The 22,456-nt window shown below is 34.0% G+C and overlaps 1 long non-coding RNA gene across 8 annotated transcripts in view; it reads left to right on the top strand.

The window, feature by feature from the left end:
* The window catches only part of LOC103885291, a 69,084-nt gene that overhangs the window by 6,312 nt on the left and 40,316 nt on the right, over positions 1-22,456 (top strand). For 6 of the 8 annotated variants that reach the window (XR_001903605.3, XR_648313.4, XR_001903608.3 and 3 more), the window contains exon 2: positions 4,093-4,196. The exons of 1 other annotated variant lie outside the window; for it this stretch is intronic. This is a non-coding gene — a long non-coding RNA (uncharacterized LOC103885291). Of the gene's footprint in view, positions 1-4,060; positions 4,197-22,456 lie in introns of all 8 variants that reach the window. One more of the 8 variants, XR_001903609.3, reaches the window with a different exon arrangement.

The following is a 22,456-nucleotide window of genomic DNA, read 5'->3' as shown; positions in this document are numbered from 1 at the left end:
GGGAGAAAACTTGAAAGAACTGAGACTGAATGAACTGTTCTTCATGAGGAATTTGAAAATAAGGGGCAAACTGACAACGGAGGGAGTCTAGAAACATGGGAGAACAGGAATCCAAGTAAAAAACAGATCAAATTCCCTCAGGATCACAGGGTCAAAGGATACTTTTTAGAGATATATCCACTCCTCTTTTCATGTTGCCTGCTTTTTTGCACTACCCCAATTAATTCAAATAATTCCAAAAACCAGAAGTGTCATAAATGTAGTATCTAAGAGTAAGAAAGGCAGTCCAAAGGTAGGAGACAATAAACATACAGGGAAATTGACATTCGGTTCAAAAGTGACAACTGAACCAGCGATGATTAAGCAGAAGTTCCCCCAAGCTTCTGTAGAAAGAGGAGGAAGGTTTCTGTTTACCTTTGAAGACAAATTGGGTGTGTGTCACTTGTCCATTGCTGTGTTGCAACTCACTACAAATTTAGAAGCTTAAAACATCACACATGTATTAATATTTCACGATTTCTGTGTCAGTAATCTGGCATAGCATGGTTGCTCTGACTATGGTTTCAAAAGTTTGAAATCAAAGTGTCAGCCAGGCTGCTATCTCATCTGAGACTTCATTGTCTTCAAAGCTCATTCAAGTCATGGCAGAATTCAGTTCCTTGAGGTTATAGGACTAACGTCACTATTTTCTTGTATGGCTATTGATTCTAGGCCACTCTCAACTCCTAAAGCCTGCCTCTTGTTGCTTTGAATCACTGATTTTCTCTCTGTCTGACTTCTAGACCCAGATTTAAAAGGCTCATGTGATTAAGTCAGCTCACCCAGATAATCTTCTTTTCTTAAAACCGACTGTGCCATATAACATAATCTAATCATCAGAGTGAAATCTCATTATATTCACTGATCTTGTCCAGTTTAAAAGAAAAAGAATTATACAGGGCATGAACACCAGGGTGGGAAATTTTTTGTACATCTTCAAATTTTCTTACCACAGGTGTTCAATCCATTTTTTACTTTAGTTTTACATGTCTGGACGACTTCCTGGAAACTGCAACACTTGGGACTACCCAAGGATTGAGACTTCTATTATGTATAAGTAATTTATTCATTTTTTCTAATACAATCTTTCCATAATGGTTCAAATATTCTGGCTTCTGTTTCTTATTATATTAATATATAACTCAAACTTGAAATGTATTTTAAAGAAAAATATTCAATACGTATTATGGTTTTCCAAGCGCAGAATTTTGAAAAACAAGTTTGTCTGTGACTTTTAACATAATTTTAAGTTTCCCTAGAAAAGATAGATATGAAAGAATAAATACCCTCAATTTTGTAAGAAGCAAGAGAGTGACACAAACTTACGGTAAAGAATTGAAGTTGTGAAAACACCTTGATCTTAAAGATATGCTTTAGTAGGAATCAGAAAACTTTTTTTTTTTTTTTTCATAAAGGGCAGGTAGTAAATATTTCAGGCTTGGAAAGCCAAGAGGTAAAATCAAGGGTATAAGTAGATGCTTAAATGACAAAAAAGTTTCCACACAATTTTTAATTGATGAAATTCAAATTTCATTTCTGAACACTAAAATTTAAATTTTACATAAGTCATCACGTGCCACAAAATATTTTTTTGCCTCTTTTAAAACAATTTAAAGAGGTAAAAAAATTGTAGTACATTAGTTATATAAAAACAGACAGTAACCCAAACTTCGTTTGTGGGCCTATATATATATATATTCCTTATTTCTGTAGTTTTACTGAATGCTGCTCTAGAGTTCTTTTACAGAAGTCACTTTTGGCCCCATTAATAGCTAAATCCTTATTTTTTTTCTTACTCTTTTAAGGCCTCTCTCTTTCTCTGTATATACATATATATGTATGTGTACATACAAATATACATACATACATATATATACACAATTATAGTCAGATTTTTCTTGTTTCTATTAACTACCATTTGAACTTATAAATTCTCCCACTTATTTCCACAGTCATTACCTCATTTAATTTCATGTAACTAGATTTAGACAAAAGAAATCATTATAATGTAGATAGAATACATCCCCAATGATTTTTTTTTTGTTCCAAAGGGACTTGGTTCTATTATCTCTTACAATTAAATGTATTATACTATGTATCAGTAATAATAGTCTCTAAAATTTATGATGTTCCTAATTTGTATGCTTTCTGTAACTAACACATAAAGATTTGTAAAGAGAAAAATGGTATTTTGTTGATGTAATGTTTGAAATCCAGTTCTTGAAATTTTAACAGTAGTATTCTGTGTTCTGCAAAGCCAGAAGTTAGGTGACTGGAATTTACACATTGTGCATTTTGGACTGTTAGAGAGAATATGTGCTAAGAGTCCTTGATAGTCTAGGTAGCCCATAATCTAAAATCATTTTTTTGCTCTAAAAATTTTTTACAAAATGATTTATTCAAAAATTGATGGCTATTGTACTGAAAGGGTATTTTTAAGTTCATATTCAATAACGTTTTAAAAGATTAAATTATGGTCGGTATACCTGGAACCCATGTGGGTTGTTAAATACCTTTCTTGGAAAGTAAACATCAATGTTTGATGAAACCTTCTAACGTTAACACCAGATGAAAAACAGGCTTTTATTCTATACTTTTTCCAAAGCAGTATTTATGATTACTTTTTTGACAAACTAGTATTTCATAAGTACTTCAAAATAGCATTTTATAGGTTTCCAGGAAGCTTCTTGAGAAAATGTTTTAAACTTTTGACCCAACAAAGGTTTCTAGACTGAAAACACCTCACCATCTTTTCTCACTTACTGTTGAGGTAGTAATACGCAAGGTGGTTACCAGAGGAGGACTCAGTTTTTTTTTTTTAAATTAAACTAAAGAGATTCCTGACAGATAAGGAACTACATAATCAAAGCAAAAGACAGCTGTTATCTCCTCAGCCTTGGGGAAGACCTAAAGGACTTCTAAGAAACTGAATCCCAAAAAATGAGACAGTTCACAAACGTCTCTGAACTTGACAACAGAGAAGAGCGTTTCTCTTAATTTAGGTATTGAAAGGGGAAATGTGAAGGTGGTAAGTCAATGTCTAGGAAATAATAGAATGAACAATTCTGACTCTCAGAGTAATCGTTTCAGAGTATGACACACAGAATCTCTTCAAGCTAAAAAACAAACAAACCAACAAAACTATATTTATTTAAATTCCATTTATTATAAAATTGTTGTATTTTTTCTTTTCATGGTTGAAAAATACAGGTTGTCATTAACTTGTGATTCTTTTAAAACAGTGTTCCATATTTATTTAAATAATATAAAGGCTCATGTCCCCATTTCTAGTAGAAGACTAAAATATTTAGCTTTAGCATTTTATTTATTTCATTGTAGAAAGCTTTTAAGATTTGTAATTGTTGTTATTCACAACATCATTTGTTATGCTGAATAGATTTTTTAGATTACAGATTCACAAATTACAGTATGAAGGCCAAATCCAGTTGTACATTGTTTTTGTAAAGTTTTACTGAAACACAGTCGTGCCCATTCTTTTATCATTGCCTGCATATGCTTTCCCCCTACAACTACAGAGTTGAACAGTTGTTTCAGAGACTACATTGCCCACAAAGGTCTAAAATATGTATTACCTGGACATTTACAGGAAGATTGCTGACCCTTGAATCTTTTAGATAATCAAAGCTGTTTCCAAATAAATATGTCTAGTAGTTCAAGTGTTGATAATTTGAAAAACATATAGTAAATAAAAAATTAAATAACACTTTTAAGTTTATCATGTGATGCTCAAAGATTGCCTAACCAAAGAGAACATTTTGTAGCGCCTCATAATATTAACAAACTGCTGTCTTAGGTACAATAAGCAGCTGATTTATTGAAAGTGACTTGTGCAGTCAATATCTGGAATGAAACAGCCAGTTTCATCTTGTCCAATTTTTACATTACTCTTCATTTTCCCTGAGAACTACATAGTGGAAACACTTTTAGTAAAGCACTTCCTTGTAAAATGATCAGTTGTATCTGTCACCAGGAAGAAATGCATTTTCCTGCTTTATTACAGCCATCTGCATCCTTCATTTTCTTTTAATTCAGTCACTGGAGCCCTAATGATCGCAGCCATTTCAGGAGATGCCATCAATTACAGCCAGGAACTCATTCAGAAGTGAAAGATGAGTTCCATTCTCTGTTACTTAGAGGTCAGTGATCATTCCCCAACCTCTTCGTAGTGAACAAATAGTACAGTAACTTTCACAGGCTCCTTCATTTTTCTCAAGTCTGCTTCTTTATGACTTTTTGTAGACCTTGGTTATAATAACTTCATATGTTTGATGCTGGTAGCCCTAAGACAAGCCTGACCCAATCATTTTCCTTGCATCCACCATGATAAGTTCAATCATATATAAGTCTGGCTTTCAGGAAGGATGTTTTGAAGAACAAGTATTGTTAAGGTGGCATGTAAAAAATTCCGAAGCAAACACAGTTTGTAAAATTTATATTCAAAAGTTTCCAAAGTAGTAATTGTTTTTCATCAATTAACTTTATGTTGCTTTCTATAAAATAATCATCTTGAAGGATTTAGTATAATTATATAATATTCAGATACTAATTTTACATACCCTAACTGAAATACTTTTAATAATTAGGAATACAAATCAATTGTCAATATTCTGTTTGGTGGCAAAAGGATTTATATGACTAATACAAAACCAGCAAACAGATGTTTGTAGCTGTTTTACATATAGTCACTTAAAACTAGAAACAACCAAGGTGCCTTTCAATGAGTAAATGAATGAACAAACTGTGATATATTCATATAGCAGAATATTATTCAACAATTTTGAAGAAAATGAGCTAGCAAGCCATAAAAATACATGAAAAAATCTTAAAGACATATTACATAGTGAAAGAGTCATTTAAAAGGCTACATTCTGTATCATACCAATTACATGATATTCTGAAAAATGAAAACTAAGGAGACAGTTGAATGATCACTAGTTGCCAAGGAATCGAGGGAGGGAAAGATTATTAAGTAGATGAAGCAGGGGTATTTCAAGGTGGTAAAATTATCCTGTGTGACGCTGTATTAGGGAGTAAATGACACTATTTCTATTGCCAAAACCCACAGAACTATATAGCATATAGAGTTAATCTTAATGTACCCAAATCAGGAAAATTTAATCACTTAGTAAGTTGGAGAATCCCAGAATGGAATGGAAAATTTGACAAAATATAAATATACAATAAATGCATAAAATTACCTTACTAAAGAGGATTGGGAAAATGGTGCTTACCTACATAACTTTGGAAATAAATAGACTATAAAAATAAAGATAAAATAAATTGTACTTAAGAACTATACTTCAGTTGATAAAATTGTTACCCTTAGGGGACCATGATAATAATTCTCATATTTCTATATGGGTGTACTAGATGAGAACAATTAAGTAAATGGTGGATAGTAGGACCAAGTTTCACATATATATGTGTATATGTAGTTCTGTGTGTGAGTGTGCGTGTGTGTGTGTGTGTGTATGTGTATTTATATATATGCTTTTTTTTTTCTTACTCTGTCAGCTGAAAGGGCCTTAAAACAATAATAGCTAAGAAAATTAAGATGATTCACAAGAGAATGACACAAAGCAAAAACTTAAGGAAGAGTCGAGTAACTCATCCTAGATAGAAATCTTTAAACAGCGATTAAAAAATGAGATAAATTGGCCAGGCGTGGTGGGTGACACCTGTAATCCTGGCACTTTGAGAAGCCTATCACTTCAGGCCAGGAGTTTGAGACCAGCCTGGCCAAAATGATGAAATCACATCTCTACTAAAAATACAAAAATTAGCCAGGCGTGGTGGCACATGCTTGTAATACCTGCTACTCCGGGAGGCAGAGGTTGCATTGAGCCAAGATTGCACCACAGCACTCCAGTCTGAGTGACAGAATGAGACTCTGTCTCAGGAAAAAAAAAAAAAAAAAAAAAGGGATACACGAAGTGAAAAGTGAAAATTGAGACATCGATAGGGTACACTCTCTTTTTGTTTTGGATTCTAATGAGGAATTCACTGTAATTCTTACACTTCATCCTATGTAGATAAGGTATTTTTTTCATCCTGTATAGATAAGCTGTTTTTATCTCTGATTTCCTTCAAGACTTTCTCTTTGTCTTTCATTTTCTACATTATGGATATTTTGATATTTGTCCTGTTTCATGTTCTCTGGACCCCCCGGATCTCTGCTTTGATGTCATTAATTTTAATAAAAATTCTAGGCCATTATTACTTCGAATATTTATTTTGTCTCTCTTTTCCTAATATTCCTACATGTATATGTTACACTTTTTGTAATTGTTCCCACAGTCCTTGAATATTTTGTTTCATCTTTCTAAATGTTTTCTATTTGAATTTCAGTTTTGAAAGTATCTGTTGACGTATCTTCAAGCTAACTGATGTTTCCTTGGCCATGTCCAATTTACAGATGAGCTCATTAAATGCATTGTTAATTTCTCCTACAGTATTCTTTATTTTGAGCATTTCCTTTTGTCTCTTAGGGTTTCCATCTCTTTGCTTACATTACCCATCTGTTCTGGCATGTGGTTCATTTTTTTTTTTTCATTAGAGCCCTTAGGATATTAATCATAATTGTTTTAAATAGATAGGCTGACTACTCTAAAATCTCTGCCATTTTTGAATCTAGCTCTGACATTTGTCCTTTCTCTTAAAACTGTGGTTTTTGCATTTTAGTATGCTTTTTGATTTTTGTTGTTGTTGTTTTTATTGAAAGTAGGATATGATGTACCAGGTAAAAGAAACTGAAGTATAAAGGCCTTTAGTGTGAGGTTTTATGTTTTGCTGGCTAGGAGTTAGTCTGTTTGCCATTTGCCATAGCTACAGGTATCAGAGGCTAAAATTTCCTCTGATGACCTTGTTTTTGTTTCCCTTTTTTTCTTTGAGTTTCCAAAGAAATTTCTTAAGTAACTTGAGACTTCCAGTTTTTTTATTTGTAATCTTCTCTTATTATATAGAAGCCTATTGATATGGTTGTAAGGTGTGGGGTGAGGGGAAGTATACTGCAGTTCTGTGATGAGATCTCAGTCTTTCAGTAAGCCTGTGTATTCATGAGTTCCCAGCTATTTGGTTGTATTTTGTTTTGTGGGATAGGAAGACTAGAGATGGATGGAGATGGGTATCTTCCTTCACATGGATGCCTAGGATGGACTGAGGTTGAGTATTTTCCTTTCCCCAAGTTGCTTAGGCTTGGGAAAACCCCACTCAATTTGTGTTTAGTAAAATCCTTTCCCTTGAGTGCAGACTTTGTTAAGGAAAAGAGAAGCTCTGAGTTTATTTCAAAATGGCTGCTTTTTCCCTCCTAGTGACAGAGAGATGGTATTGGGGCTTTTTTTGTTTTGTTTTGTGTGTTTTGAGGCAGAGTCTGGCTCTGTCCTCCAGACTGGAGTGCAGTGGTGGGATCTCGGCTCACTGCAAGCTCCTCCTCCTGGGTTCACACCATTCTCCTGCCTCAGCCTCCCGAGTAGCTGGGACTACAGGCACCCACCACCACGTCCAGCTATTTTTTTTTTTTTTTTTTTTTGTATTTTTAGTAGAGATGGGGTTTCACCATGTTAGCCAGGATGGTCTCCATCTCCTGACCTCGTGATCTGCCTGCCTTGACCTCCCAACGTGCTGGCATTACAGGCGTGAGCCAACAAGCCTGGCTGGTGTTGAGGCTTTTTATCTGCTCTTCACTGAATCAACCTGGTAGAGTTCTTGGAGGTAAAACAGACACAAATGTGGTGACCTTCTTAAAATGAGGCCCCATCAAAATTTTAAGACTCATTTTGTGTTGTAAACACAAAAGCCTCTGAGACAGGTCTCAATCAATTTAGAAAGTTTATTTTTGTCAAGTGACACAGCCTCAGTAGGTCCTAACAACATGTGCCCAAGGTGGTTGGGGTGCAGCTTGGTTTTACACATTTTAGGGAGATATGCGACATCAGTCAAAACATGTAAGATGTACCTTGCATGTATGGTACATATTTCTGGTTTGGTCCAGAAAGGTAGGCCAACTGGAAGCAGGGGCTTTCATGTCACAGGTAGATTTAAATATTTTATGATTAGCAATTGCTTGAAAGCATTATCATCAATAGAAAGAAATGTCTGGATTACAATAAGGGATTGTAGAGCTCAAGCAAGGTTTTATCATGCAGATAAAGCCTCCAATTAGCAGGCTTCACAGAGAACAGACGGTAAATGTTTCTTATCAGACTTAAAGAGCCTGTTCTATCAGCAATTCCAAAAGGGAGGAGGTTATAATGAGGCATGTCCAGCTACCGCTTCCCATCATGGCCTGAACTCGTTTTTCAGGTTAACTTTGGAATGCCCTTGGCTGAGAGGAGCATTTGAAAATTTATTTTTGGTTTACAGCATATATGGAACCTCCAGCAATTCATTAATTACAGTCTTTTCTGTTTCTTTTTTCTTTCTTTTATCCTACCCTGGTCTGGCTCTGACTGTGGTTTCTCTTGCTGGACATTTGCTCTAATGAAATGTGATTCTCTATATCTACCTATCTGTCTCCCCACTTTTGATGGGGATGGACAAGAGTTTGCTCTGTGACCTCGATTCTCTGATGAATCTAAGCAGAGTTGCTTATTTCCAGTTTTTTCTCCTTTTTTTTTTTTTTTTTTTTTTTTTGCATTTAGGACATGTTTGATGACTTCCAAGTTTCTTACATGTTGGATCCTAAATTCACTTTAGTGAATTCATCATGAGGAAATAATTAAGTATAGTCCTATATAAGCAAAATATTGTTAATCACAGTATTAAAAATTATAAAATGTAGATTAAACACACTGTAGAATTTAAAGTGATAATGCATATTTATGTTTTGAACTGAGAAGTGAGAAACTGCAGATATAAACAAGTGAGAAATGGAAATTACAAAAGTGTACAGTCCCATTTTTCTAAATGTTATGGAAAAATGTGCACATATTAATACCAAAACTTTAACAGAAGTCATCACTTGTTAGGACAATAATAAGTTGTATTTTTATCTTAATTTCCTTATATCTGTAGCAAATATAGATTATTTGAGTAAAAATAAAATAGCTAAATTTATTTTAATAACAGATTTGTTTACAAAGAAAGCTATATATTTAAACTTAATTAGAGAGTGCTTTGCATATATGACAATTTGAGCTAGGCAATAGTGAAAGGAAACAAATAAGAGTGTACATATCCTCATGGATCCCCCATCTTCTGAAAAATGGACATACACTGAATTTTAATGAAATAATGAGCAAGAAAGAAAAATTCTGTCTCTTTTATGCATATTTCATAGGCATCTATCATACTAAGGCATTTTTTATCTGCTTCGGAAAGTTAACTCACAGAAGCGATGTAGTCTATGGGTTTTGAGCAGATTTTTGTTAGATTTTTCTGTGTAGAGAGAAAAAAAATGTGTGTGAGTATATGTGTATGATTGTCTTGTCTGTTATTATGCTGTTATTTGTTTGCTGTCATTTTCCTAAGATACTGATGAAAAAATTAAGGTAAGTCATTGTATTATCAATCATAGAAGGCTGACTACATCCTGTTGTGTGATTAAATCTGTTAAATTGCTGATTCAGTAATACTTAAAGACTTTAACATACTTATGGCAAAAAATAATCCATAGGTTAATGGAGGCATATTTTCATTTTGATATGGTAAAATTTATAAATAATATAATTATTTTTATTAGTTTATTTGTTTTGGTTTGTTTTTAACTCATTTTCTTCATATTCTTCTGCCTTCTCTAACAATTTTAAACTTTATAAAAGCCCTAAATAAATAAATCACAACCTATCTCTAAACTCCACTGCGGTTTACATACATTTACATAAATTCTCACTGATAAATTGAGGAAATAGCTCTAGAATAGCAAATATCATACCCCAGCAGTAGAACAGCTGACCTTTATTTGGATTAAATTTTCCCGATGTACAGAAAGGATTATCATACTTTTAACACAATTAAGTTGAATTTTTTTTTATGTTTAGCTACAGATGTATAAAAATGGTATTCATTTTAGAAGAGGAAAAAAATAACTCTGGCTATATCAATTTGTCCTCCATGGATTTTCCTCTGTTCACTATTAGTGGTAATTTTTCACAATCTTTAAAATTAATAATTTATTTCATATTATTAGTTAATAATTTACTGTAAAATTTTATATGAGCTATAGAAATATATAGGAATAATAAGAACTATACAAAATAGTGATTGTGTTTTAGCGTTGGGTTTAAAAAAAAAAAACAACAAATTTTATTTTTGGTTCAGACAATGAGTCCCCAGATATTCTGCTACTTCCAGACTGATTGCTAGTAAAGAAATAAATTGGGTTAGAACTCCAGCTGACTAAGTACTATATTCAGCACTTCCAGAGTACAGACTACATCCATAATAAATGACTTTAATTTAAATGTGATTTCTAACAAAAATCATTTTACCATTCTGACCGTATATATAGTAGTTCCTTAGGATAACAATTATTTCTAATAATTTAAAACTTTGAACCTGCTGGCACGAACTTTATTTCCAGCACAGTACAACATGAAACATTTAAATTAGGCAAAGTCAGAGGTATATTATAAGATTCTCTCTCTCTCTCTGTCTCTCTCTTTCTCTGTCTCTCCCCCGCCCCACACATACACTGTCTCCCTCCCCTCCATTCTCCTCCTTTCTCTTTTTTCTTCTGTCTCTCCATTTCATAAATTTTGAATGATTAGTGTGAATATTGGGAAACCAAGATAGATATTTTGGGATGTAAGTGTAAATTCTCACTAACTCTTTCAAAAATACTTGTCAACTAGAGGCTCCAAAATATAAAGGAAATTAACTGATGCATCCTGCCCTCTGGGAGAAAATGGTTCAAAGGGGAACATAATGGTGCCTATAATAAAGTTTTACATGAGATAGACAATTATTTCAGCTCCAAGAAGGGTATATATTTTTTAAAAGGGGGGATTCAGAGGAGTAGGAAAATTTGTTTAGTTGATGAGATTAGAGAAACATACATTGAGCATATGATGGTTAAATTAGTTTTCTAAGGTTATTGAAGAAAGAATTTCTTGAGAATGATTGTAGTCTGAACATGGAAACATGACTGAGACTTTAATGCACATATAGGAAATATAATTCAATTTGTGTGTGCATGTTTACACAAAATAATGGGTCAATAAAATTAGAAAATAGCTCATACTCTAATTAAGTACATCAGCTATATAACCATTACAAAGTATGTTTCAGCAAAAAAATCCAAATAAATCTTTCTCCTTTCTTGTTGATTTTGATGTTAACTGCTTTCTTGCCACCTTGAGTAATTCTATACATACTCTCATCCCAAATCCTTGTAAACACAAGATGATTACAGAAACTAAATTGTGTACCATTTCTGTATGAAAAGAAAAACATGAAAAAATTTTGATAACCAAAATGGATTGACATCATTTCTCTCTATCTAATTAATTAAATGTTTAAATAACTATAGATGCACAGGAAATATAGCCTATAATTATTTAAAATTTAAAGTTATAAAAATTCCCAATAAATATCTATTTGAGGACTGGGTCCTCAACCTACACATTTCTACCTAAGAGATCTATGAATGCCAAATCCTCATCACCTTAAAAGTGGCTCTAGAGAGCACTGTGCCTATCATGCGCGTCCGTGTGAAGAGACCACCAAACAGGCTTTGTGTGAGCAATAAAGCTTTTTAATCACCTGGGTGCAGGCGGGCTGAGTCCTGAGTCTGAAAAGAGAGTCAGCCAAGGGAGATAAGGGTGGGGCCGTTTTATAGGATTTGGGTAGGTAAAGGAAAATTACAGGCAAAGTGGGGTTGTTCTCTGGCTGGCAGGAGTGGGGATCACAAGGTGCTCAGTGGGGGAGCTTTTTGAGCCAGGATGAACCAGGAAAAGGAATTTCACAAGTTAATATCATCGCTTAAGGCAAGGACCAGCCATTTTCAATTCTTGTGTGGTGGAATGTCATCGGTTAAGGAGAGGCAGGGCATTTGCACTTCTTTTGTGATTCTTCAGTTACTTCAGGCCATCTGGGCGTATATGTGCAAGTCACAGGGGATGCAATGGCTTGGCTTGGGCTCAGAGGCCTGACAATACCATTTTATGGCATCATTGGAATCCACTTTAATTTGTCTGCTGGCTGTACAGTTTTTATTTATTTATTTATTTATTTATTTATTTATTTATTTGTTGCTACATAGCAGAAGTCTATGAGTAGCAATCTGGATGGAAAAATAGGCGATGGAAATTTCCCTGAGGTTGCGTATCCAAACCAATCTTGAATTTTTTATGTAAAATATGTTTATTTGGAGTAGCCTAGGGAATTGATGGAGTTTAATAGGGAACAAAAACCTATTCAGGTTAGCACTTGGAAATACCATTGTCCACTCATTCAACTCATATATACTGAATGCTAACTGTGATCCAGGAACTATGATAGTACACTATCATATGAAGATATAGTAACATGAAAAAGATAAAGTCTACTATGTCCCCAGGAGACATTGGATATTTGAGGAAGAGAGAACATTCAATAAGAATAAATAGCACTTTTAAATGAAGATAATATGATGGAACAAAAAATACAATATTGGAACACAAATATAAAAATATTTTATGAACCCCAGAAGTGGATATGCCTGCCTAACAGTATCATTCCCTTTTCAACTACATCAAAATTATGTATTCCTAGGGTTGGAAAGTTACTTGAGGATCAAAAGAATTACTAGTTGAAAGGAGAGAATTTTATATCATCTGAACATTAAATAATAATCTCCAAGCTCTCAGCTGGAAATTCCTTACAGTTCCAGAGTACATACTGCGGACTGACAATCACAACTGCATCCTAGAAAGTACTTCTTTGCTATCTTCACTATATACACAGGAAAATTCGCAGTTCAAAAATATTTGAGGTGGTCGTCTATATAAATAAATCTGACAAAGTGTGTGAAATTATAAAACAGCTCTACCGTGTTAATTAGGTCAGTATATTCGCATACGTGGAGACATGACAACATAGCTGTAGGTCTACTGGTTAAATTGATGCAGTGAAAGTATATACTTAAAACTAAGGATGACATTGAATCAAAATATTCACTGTAATGAGTTGGTTGAGGGGGCTATTACACATTTTGTGTTTTAACAGGACAATAGATTATGTTGGATGTAGATGAAGTTTGGGTAGAATCAGGGATCAATGACTCCATTTAAATTGTTACACCAAAACACAGGCATATGCCTGCTTTTAGATTTGAGGAGGGAATCCTCTCTGGAAAATGTAGAAACTACTTACAAAATGTTGGAGGACCAACACTTCTAAGAAGCAGGAGGTGGGTGTTGTAATTCAAATTATATGCTAATTCTCATTGATCAGACTATTTAAATGGTAATGAGGCATAGATAGTGCTTCTGGTCCCTGTGTTTGAAACTCTGTGTAGGGCGTGTCTGTAAGCAAGAAAAAATACCGTTCCTTGCTTGAAAAGTTGTGGTTGCTTTAGGGGCATGTGATTGTAAAAGATATTTAACTTCCAGCCCTCTGACCTGTGGAGAAGGAGATCCTATTGAGAATTTTTAAGACTACAGGTACATCCAACTTCTACCATCCTTCCAAATTGTCACTGTTAGCTGACCAGGACTGTATTCTTCTGTAAACCAGAAAGAAGAACAGACACAGCTATAACTGCCACTTTTGTGGTGGAGATGGATGACCACATCACACATCATTTTTAGCAGAGTGCAGAGGAAGTCTGATTGCTTTTCCTGTTCAGCAAAATCTTAGCTACACAATATGGATGCAAAGTATTGATTCAGGAAACAAAGCAAAATTAAGATGTAATCATTTAGATAATGAACTGTTGTATAAAAGGAAGTTATGGCCCAATAGGGAAGGAAGGATGTAAATATGTTTAATACATGGTAGCAAGCAATGCCTTTCAACAACAGTGTAAGAAAGGGTGCCAGGGAACAACACAGAAGCAAGAAATTGCTAGAGGCTGGATGATAGGGAGCACTTATCTGAAATGCTAGTATGTGAAATAGGTGTTGAAAACTGTACAGAACATGAGAATTGAGGAATAGTGAGCTGGAGGAGGAGTGGAAGACATTTGATATCTAACAGAGTAGGAATCAGCTTATGAAAGCCTCTTGGAAGCTACGGCACCAAGAAATAAATATGGCCTGTTGCCCAGGGTGACCTTGAAACAGTTGGAGGAGTAATTAAAATAATTTTTATCAAATAACTGTTTGATTTTAGAGTTAATGATGAATAGGTAAATTGTAACATGAGTGTGTGTGCGCCTCAATTTTTTCTCATTTGTTTATAATTTTATAATTAGTATCCAATTCATACTTAGTACTAATGTTTGTTTCATTCATAGGAAATAACTAAGTTTTTTGTTATTTTTTAAATGTTTACTGTCAGGCAATGTATTAAGCACTTAACCTACATTTAATACATACACAGTCCAGTAAGCTGTCACAATAAAACACAGATTTTGCTAACCCTGAGAAAAAGCCAATGTTATGTTACCGATCATTTTGAATAAAATAATTTGAATGATTTTCTGGAAGATAATCTGGAGCCAACCTGATTGTTAGAAGTGATGAACCGAAAGTTCTGGGAGGTTAGATTACAACCGGGACAGCTACTGGGCTTGTTCTCAGCCCCAAATCCTCAAATCAGATATTTAAAGTCACAAGATCCTTTAACCAGTCTAATCACTATGCTAATAGTATAAGCAAATTCTTCCCTTCTTGTAACTATGTTAATTTAATCTAGTATCTTTCCCCCCCACCCCACAAAATTCTCTGTCAAATATAAAAATTTGAAATGTCTTTTTTAGAAGTATATTTCCCTAGTGGCAAATTTAAATGAAACTTTGGACAACATGCTCACAAACATTCTGTCTTGAGAAGTTGCTTTATCATATTTAAAGAAAAATCACATATGTCTTTATGTGGTTAGTTTCTTCACAAAAATACACAAAAGTATATTCTCATTAAGTACAACACAGTCCTTTAATAGTCTCTTGTGGCCATTACTGTCAATCTTTATATTTCTCTTGTATCACAAGTACTCCAAAATCTTCTCAACAATTTAAATAAAGAAATAATGACCCTCCCACTGGACTACATCTTATAAGGCTCTCCATTATTTCACCTGTCAGTTCTCTGGCTCAGCTCTTTTTAATGTGCATCAATTTAGTTCTTCTTGCTTCTTCCAATCCTCCTACTTGACAATGTCCCAGACTCCTCGCAATAATGAAGAGCACAAGAGTTGATTAACAAAGTAGAACTCTTTTTCCTCCTTCTCCTTGAACACTTACGTAATAAATAGTTTTAGTTTTCTAGCATATGTCTGGCTAGATATTTTTCATCCTTTGCCAAGAGAGACATAAAGTATAATTTTCAAAATAGTAACATTGTTACTCTCATGCAAATATAAAATGAATGTGTGTCTAAGGTTTTATTCAAGTAATTAAACAAAAAGAAAACTAGTAAAATATATTTAAAACACACACGCACATAAGTTCAAAGAATATTTAAGGAACTGGGCATCTATGAGCAATCTAGCATAAAATTGTTGGGTTAGATATAAACCTGTTTAATGTCCTACCCTTGGGGTTATCTCTCCCATCAAAATTAATTACTTTCATCTTTTCCAGACAAAAATCTGCAAGTTAAACTCTACTCCTACAGAGTTGTGGAATAGTCCAGTCAATATAAAATAAATCAAAGTTTCAAACTCAGAATCACAATAAAAGAACACCCAGGAATTTCTTCTGCTCATTTCCAATATTCAGATAATTTTTTTTTTAAACTTAAGTTCTTCCCATTTACAGACATTTCCTACTTTTTCTCACCCTTCTCTTGAGTACAGGGTTTCCTCTCTGGCACTATGAAGTTGCTGTCATGGCAAGTTTAGGTATGTCTATCAAAATATTTCCTAGGACACCAGAGTTGTGATAGCTAAGAATTGACTCAGAGTCTTGAGATGACTGTGCCAGCATTGTCTCAATTGCTTTCCATTCTAGTTTCTGCCCATTGAAATATGAGAAAAATAATACATTCCTCAGCTTTTTAAAAAATTTTTTCCACATTTTGGACCAATACTTAACATTCTGGTTTATATATACTGAAATTATTATAGGGTCACATTTTACCCCCTGTGATTCTGAGAAACACAAGTACTGTATATCTGTTCACCATAATTATATTTGTAAAAAATATATATATCATACTAAAAGCAAATTACGGGACAAACTCCTGCCTGAGAAAACAGTTATATTAAATTTATTGTATTTTGATGGTAAAGTGGGGGGAGGTAATGGAGGTGAACAAATCTATGACTGTGGGTGGAAAACCTGTTAATCGTCTCTCATTAGAATCTTGCTCATTGAGCTCTTACATGTTGGATTTTTATACCTCAAATATACCCTAGCATCTCTGTCTGAGCTGAATTATTTATTGTTACTTCCTGAGTAGAGCCACGAGGCTTCATTTTTTTCTTCCCAGTTCTTATTAGCTACAGAAAAGAATTAAAATTCAAGGGCACTCGTGGTTCCTGATGAATTATAATAATGTTGGATAAGTTGTTGCAAAAGATTCCTCCAGATACATGTCCAGGCATTTCTTATTCCCTAAGCCAAGTTATTTTGCTTCATATTAGATAGTTTAAGTGTATTATCCATTAGCAATTGTATGCACTTACTGAATCTTTATAACAACAGTTTAATGTCTTTCCTAATATTATCAATTTTCTAAAGATACAGAACCTGAGGGGCAAAGAAGCTAAATAGATTGACCCTACATCACTATGAGAGAACTAAGATTAAAATTTGGATTTTCTTGTCACAGGTGAATAGAAAAAAATTTGAGTTACTTTAGTGTCCCACTGTCTTATATCATAAAGGATTTTAAATATTTCAAAATGTATCATAAACTTGATTTTAAAGTAAGGTAAAATTATTGGTTAATTGGTTAATATAGGTGAGATATATAATATGAACAAATCACAACTACAAACTTTATTTCCTAAGCTACTAAATATGATACTATATCTGCCAATTTTTAAAACTAAGGAAAAACAAAATGTATATTATAAATACACAAGTACTGAAGATACTGATTTTATCTTTCTATTTAAAAGGTAACTTTGTTTTAATTTATATGTTTCAGTATTTTGCTAACATTTTGCAACATGCTGCATGTTTGTGGTAAAAAACTACTAAATTATGCACACAAAAAAATGTCAGTTAAATAAATTTAAATGTCTTATCTTTTTTTCTAGGAAAATAAGTTTGAATATTTATTTGGTAATTTGTTAACTATTTTTCCAGATCAGAAATGTTGCTTTGTTCTTGTTTTGATTGATTTGGTTTTTATTTAGCATTTCCAACTTTGGGTCTGCTTTCAAATTTATGAAAAAATAATTATGTGATCTTATATAAATATTATTACAGCTCATGATAGTACAGGCTTGTGGAGTCAATAGCACTTCATATTTGTGAAATACTTTAAAAGATCATCTCTGCTTTGAAGAAAATGAGGGACTGAATCAAATGATCTTGAAAGTTTCTTCTAGTTCTGAGATACAATGCTAACCAATTGACCATTATATATTAGGTATGATTTATAGGAAGTGACCCTTAACATTTTTAACGTATAGCATACAGTTGCCTGTAGTTGAATAACCTATAATTATATATTACAGGTTATTATATTATTATTAATAATATATTGAATATACAGTTGAATTATCTATAATAATATAGGTAATTCAACTCTATATTCAATAGTGTTATTATATAATTAATAATAGCAAATTAATATAATATTAATAGCTATATTATATAATACTATTAATAATTAATAGTAATATTAATAATGATTAATATCTATTATATAATTAATAATATATATTAAATATATGTTGAATAACCTGTAATAATATAGATTTTATTTAACTTATTAAACAAAAAGAAAACCAGTAAAATATATTTAAAATAATAAAATATAAATGCATTATATTTAAAATATAATAATATAGATTATTCAACAGTATTATTATTAATACTTTTCCTGTTATATTCCCCACCCCAGAAGCATTGTATTATTTTATAACATTACAAAAAAACTTACATTGCTGTTTACATAAACAAAATATTAAATTAAATATATATTATACTGTTGGCTATCAACAATTTATGTTACTGTCACGGAAGAAATAGAGAGATTAAAAGAAGGTATACCAGAATATATTCACTCTGGACAATGGACATATATATGGAAACATATATATGTAGGACATATGGACATACATATAGAAACATGCATATATGTGTATATTTTAGACTACTACAACAGGCCTCCGATAGTACAGATATAGTCCATTATTCCAAAGAAATAGAGAGATTAAGTGTACCAGAATATACTAACTCTGGACAATGGACATACCTATAGAAACATACATATATAGACATATATAGACATATATGTATGTTTCTATATCATTATGTCCTACTATATATCATTTCTATCTAATATCTGTCCATATGTCTATATATATATGTTTCTATATATATCCGGCCTTCTAGGAATTCGTATATTCTGGTACACTTAATCTCTCTATTTCTTTGGTGACAGTAACATAAACTGTTGATGGACATATGGACAGATACATAGAAACATATATATACACACACATATATATATGTGGAAACATACATATATACATATGTCCATATGTCCATACTTACAGAAATTGGTTTTTGTGCAGATGGCATATCCACATGTATACTCATGTATATTTCTTTCTTGTATCTGCCTCTAATGTTGTACTTAGTTTGTATATATGTATATGTGTGCATATATGTATGTGTGTATACATATGTCTGTGTGTGTATATATATATGTATATTTCTATATATATGTCCATATATACAGAAAGTTGTTTTTGTGCAAATAGGCATGTCCACACGTATATCCATGTACATTTATTTCTTGTATATGTCTCTAATGTTGTACTTAGTTTGTATAATGTTAAACAAGAAAAAATTGCTATTTTAGAAAAAAATTTAGGGAATAAGCATTTAAGACAGTTTGGGTGTCCACCTGAATTTTTCATGACAGTGCTTAAAACTTTGAACTCAAAATTATTCAGTGTTAGTTTATAGCTTTAGTGACTACCTACATATACATATATGTGTATTATACATATGTGTGTACATATACATATGTGTGTATGTGCATGTAAGTTTTTCAGTTGTTTTCTGCTGTGTGTCAGTATGGAGTTAACCAGAAATGGTTTTACAGGAATAATGGACTATATCTGTACTGTCGGAGGCCTGTTGTAATAGTCTGTTTTCACACTGCTGATAAAGACATACCTGAGACTGGGAAGAAAAAGCGGTTTAATGCACTTATATTTCCACATGGCTGGGGAAGTCTCACAATCATGGCAGAAGGCAAGGAGGAGCAAGTCATGTCTTACATTGATAGTGGGAGGCAAAGAGAGGGAACTTGTGCAGGGGAACTCCTCTTTATAAAACCATCAGTTCTCATAAGACTTATTCACTGTCATGAGAACAGCGTAGGAAAGACCTGCCCCCATGAATCAATTACTTCCCATCTGGTCCCTCCCACAACATGTGGGAATTGTGAGAATTACAATTCAGGATGAGATTTGGGTGCAGTTATAGAGCCAAACCATATCATTCTGCCCCTGGTCCCTCCAAATATCATTTCCTCACATTTCAAAACCTATCATGCCTTTCCAACAGTCCCCCAAAGTCTTAACTCATTTCAGCATTAACCCAAAAGTCCACAGTTCAAAGTCTCAAACTAGAAAAGGCAAGTCCATTCCACCTTTGAGCCTGTAAAATCAAAAGCAAGCTAGTTACTTCCTAGATACAATGGGGGTGCAGGTATTGGGTAAATACAGCAATTTTAAATGGGAGAAATTGGCCAAAACAAAGGGGTTACAGGGCCCATGCAAATCCAAAATCTAGCTGGGCAGGCAAATTTTAAAGCTCCAAAACCATCTCCTTTGACTCCAGGTCTCACATCCAAGTCACACTGATGCAAAAAGTGAGTTCCCATGGTCTTGGGCAGCTCCACCCCTGTGGCTTTGCAAGGTGCAGCCTTCCTCCCAGCTGTTTTCACAGTCTGGCCCTTGAGTGTCTGTGGCTTTTCCAGGTGCGCTGTGCAAGCTGCCAGTGGATCTGACATTCTGGGGGCTGGAGGATAGTGATGACCCTCTTCTCACAGCTCCCCTAGGCAGTACCCCAGTAGGGACTCTGTATGGGGGCTCCAACCCTACATTTCCTTTCCACATTGCCCCAACAGAAGTTCTCCATGAGGGCTCTGCCCCTGCGCAAACTTTTTCCTGAGCATCCAGTCATTCCCTTACATTTTTTGAAAAACAAGTGGAGGTTCCCAAACCTCAATTCCTGATTTCTGTGTACCTGTAGGCTCAACATCACGTGGAAGCTGCCAAGGCTCTGAAGCCACGGCCTAAGCTGCACTTTGGCTCCTTTCAACCATGACTGGAGGGCCGGGACACAGGGCAACAAGTTTCTAGGCTGCACACAGCACAGGGACCCTGGGCCTGGCCCAGGAAACCACTTTTTCCTCCTGGACATCTGGGCCTGTGATGGGAAGGACTGCTGTGAAGGTCTCTGACATGGCCTGGAAACATTTTGCCCATGGTCTTGGGGATTAAGATTGGGCTCTTAGCTACTTATGCAAATTTCTGCAGCTGGCTTGAATTTCTCCCCAGAATAAAATGGAATTTTCTTTTCTATCGCATAGGTTGCAAATTTTCCAAACCTTTATACTCTGCTTCACCTATAAAACCGAATGCTCTCAACAGTACCCAAGTCACCTCTTGAATACTTTGCTACTTAGAAATTTCTCCTGACAGACACCCTAAATCATCTTTCTCAAATTCGAAGTTCCACAAATCTCTATGGCAGGGGCAAAATGCCACCAGTCTCTTTGCTAAAGCATAATAAGAGCCACCTTTACTCCAGTTCCCAACAAATTCCTCATCTCCATCTGAGACTACCTCAGCCTGGATTTTGTTGTCCATGTCACTACTAGCATTTTGGGAAAAGGCATTCAACAAGTCTCCAGGAATTTCTAAATTTTTCCATATTTTCCTGTCTTCTGAGCTCTTCAAACTGTTCCAATCTCTGCCTGTTACCCAGTTCCAAAACTGCTTCCACATTTTCGCGTGTCTTTTTAGCAACATCCCACTCTACTGGTACCAATTTATTGTATTAGTCCATTTTCATGCTGCTGATAGAGACATACCTGAGACTGGGAAGAAAAAGATCTTTAATTGTACTTATAGTTCCACATGGCTAGGGGGGCCTCAGAATCATGGCGGGAGGAGAAAGGCACTTCTTACATGGCAGCAACAAGAGAAAATGAGGAAGAAGCAAAAGCAGAAAACCCTGTTATATCCATCACATCTTGTGAGACTTATCCACTGTCGTGAGAATAACACAGGAAACACTGGCCTCCATGATGTACCTCCCCTCAGGTCCCTCCCACAGTATGTGGGAATTCTGGGAGATAGAATTTAAGTTGAAATTTGGGTGGAGATACAGCCAAACCATATCAGGCTTCATCTTCAACACTGCCTTTTCTTAAAACAAGTTTTCCATATATAAATTACCAGTTTATTTAGGGCATTATTCTTTTATACTTTTCGCAATGCATCAGTGAGTTTACCATTCTTTCATCCCAACTTCATCATAAATTTTTATGTTATCCTTGCTTCAATTCCAGCAGAATCAATGTTGCTTTGATAGGAATACTTTTTAAATTGATGCCTAAGCATCATCTTAGTGCCTTGACTAACTCTTGTTCAAACTTGTTATAACAATTTAGTATGAGCTTAATCCGGTGTAAGAAAATTTTGAAATCTATGCATAGTTTTTTTTCATAATATGCATTTTTCATGAGCTTTCTGAAGACCCCATGATATTTAAATAGCATATTAAAAAAATTAATATAAAAGTTATAGGATGGCATGTGAATACCTGACATTGTCTTGCAATTGTGCTTTTAGACAAATCCAAATTAAATATTTGAAGTGGTTGAAGAAAATTTCACTTTTTTTTTTCACTATATATCATAGATATTACATAGTGTCTGTTTTAATTGAAATGTTGTTTTTACTGTCAGTAGATAATTTACCAGATACAGGAGGGTTGCCCAGAATGCAATTACATGAGCTTTAAACAACAGTTACAAATTTTTTGATGCTTTTCCCATGGAATATCCCCATACCTTTAATCTGGGTGAGCTTGTAGCTGTGTCAATCAATAGATTACAATGGAAGCATGCCATGAAAATTTTCAAGTTTTCTTTCAAAAGGCCATACAATCTCT

This window comes from Papio anubis, chromosome 5 (assembly GCF_008728515.1).
Source record: "Papio anubis isolate 15944 chromosome 5, Panubis1.0, whole genome shotgun sequence".
In the NCBI taxonomy this organism is placed as follows: domain Eukaryota; kingdom Metazoa; phylum Chordata; class Mammalia; order Primates; family Cercopithecidae; genus Papio; species Papio anubis.
This window is presented reverse-complemented; position numbering and strand designations above follow the sequence as displayed.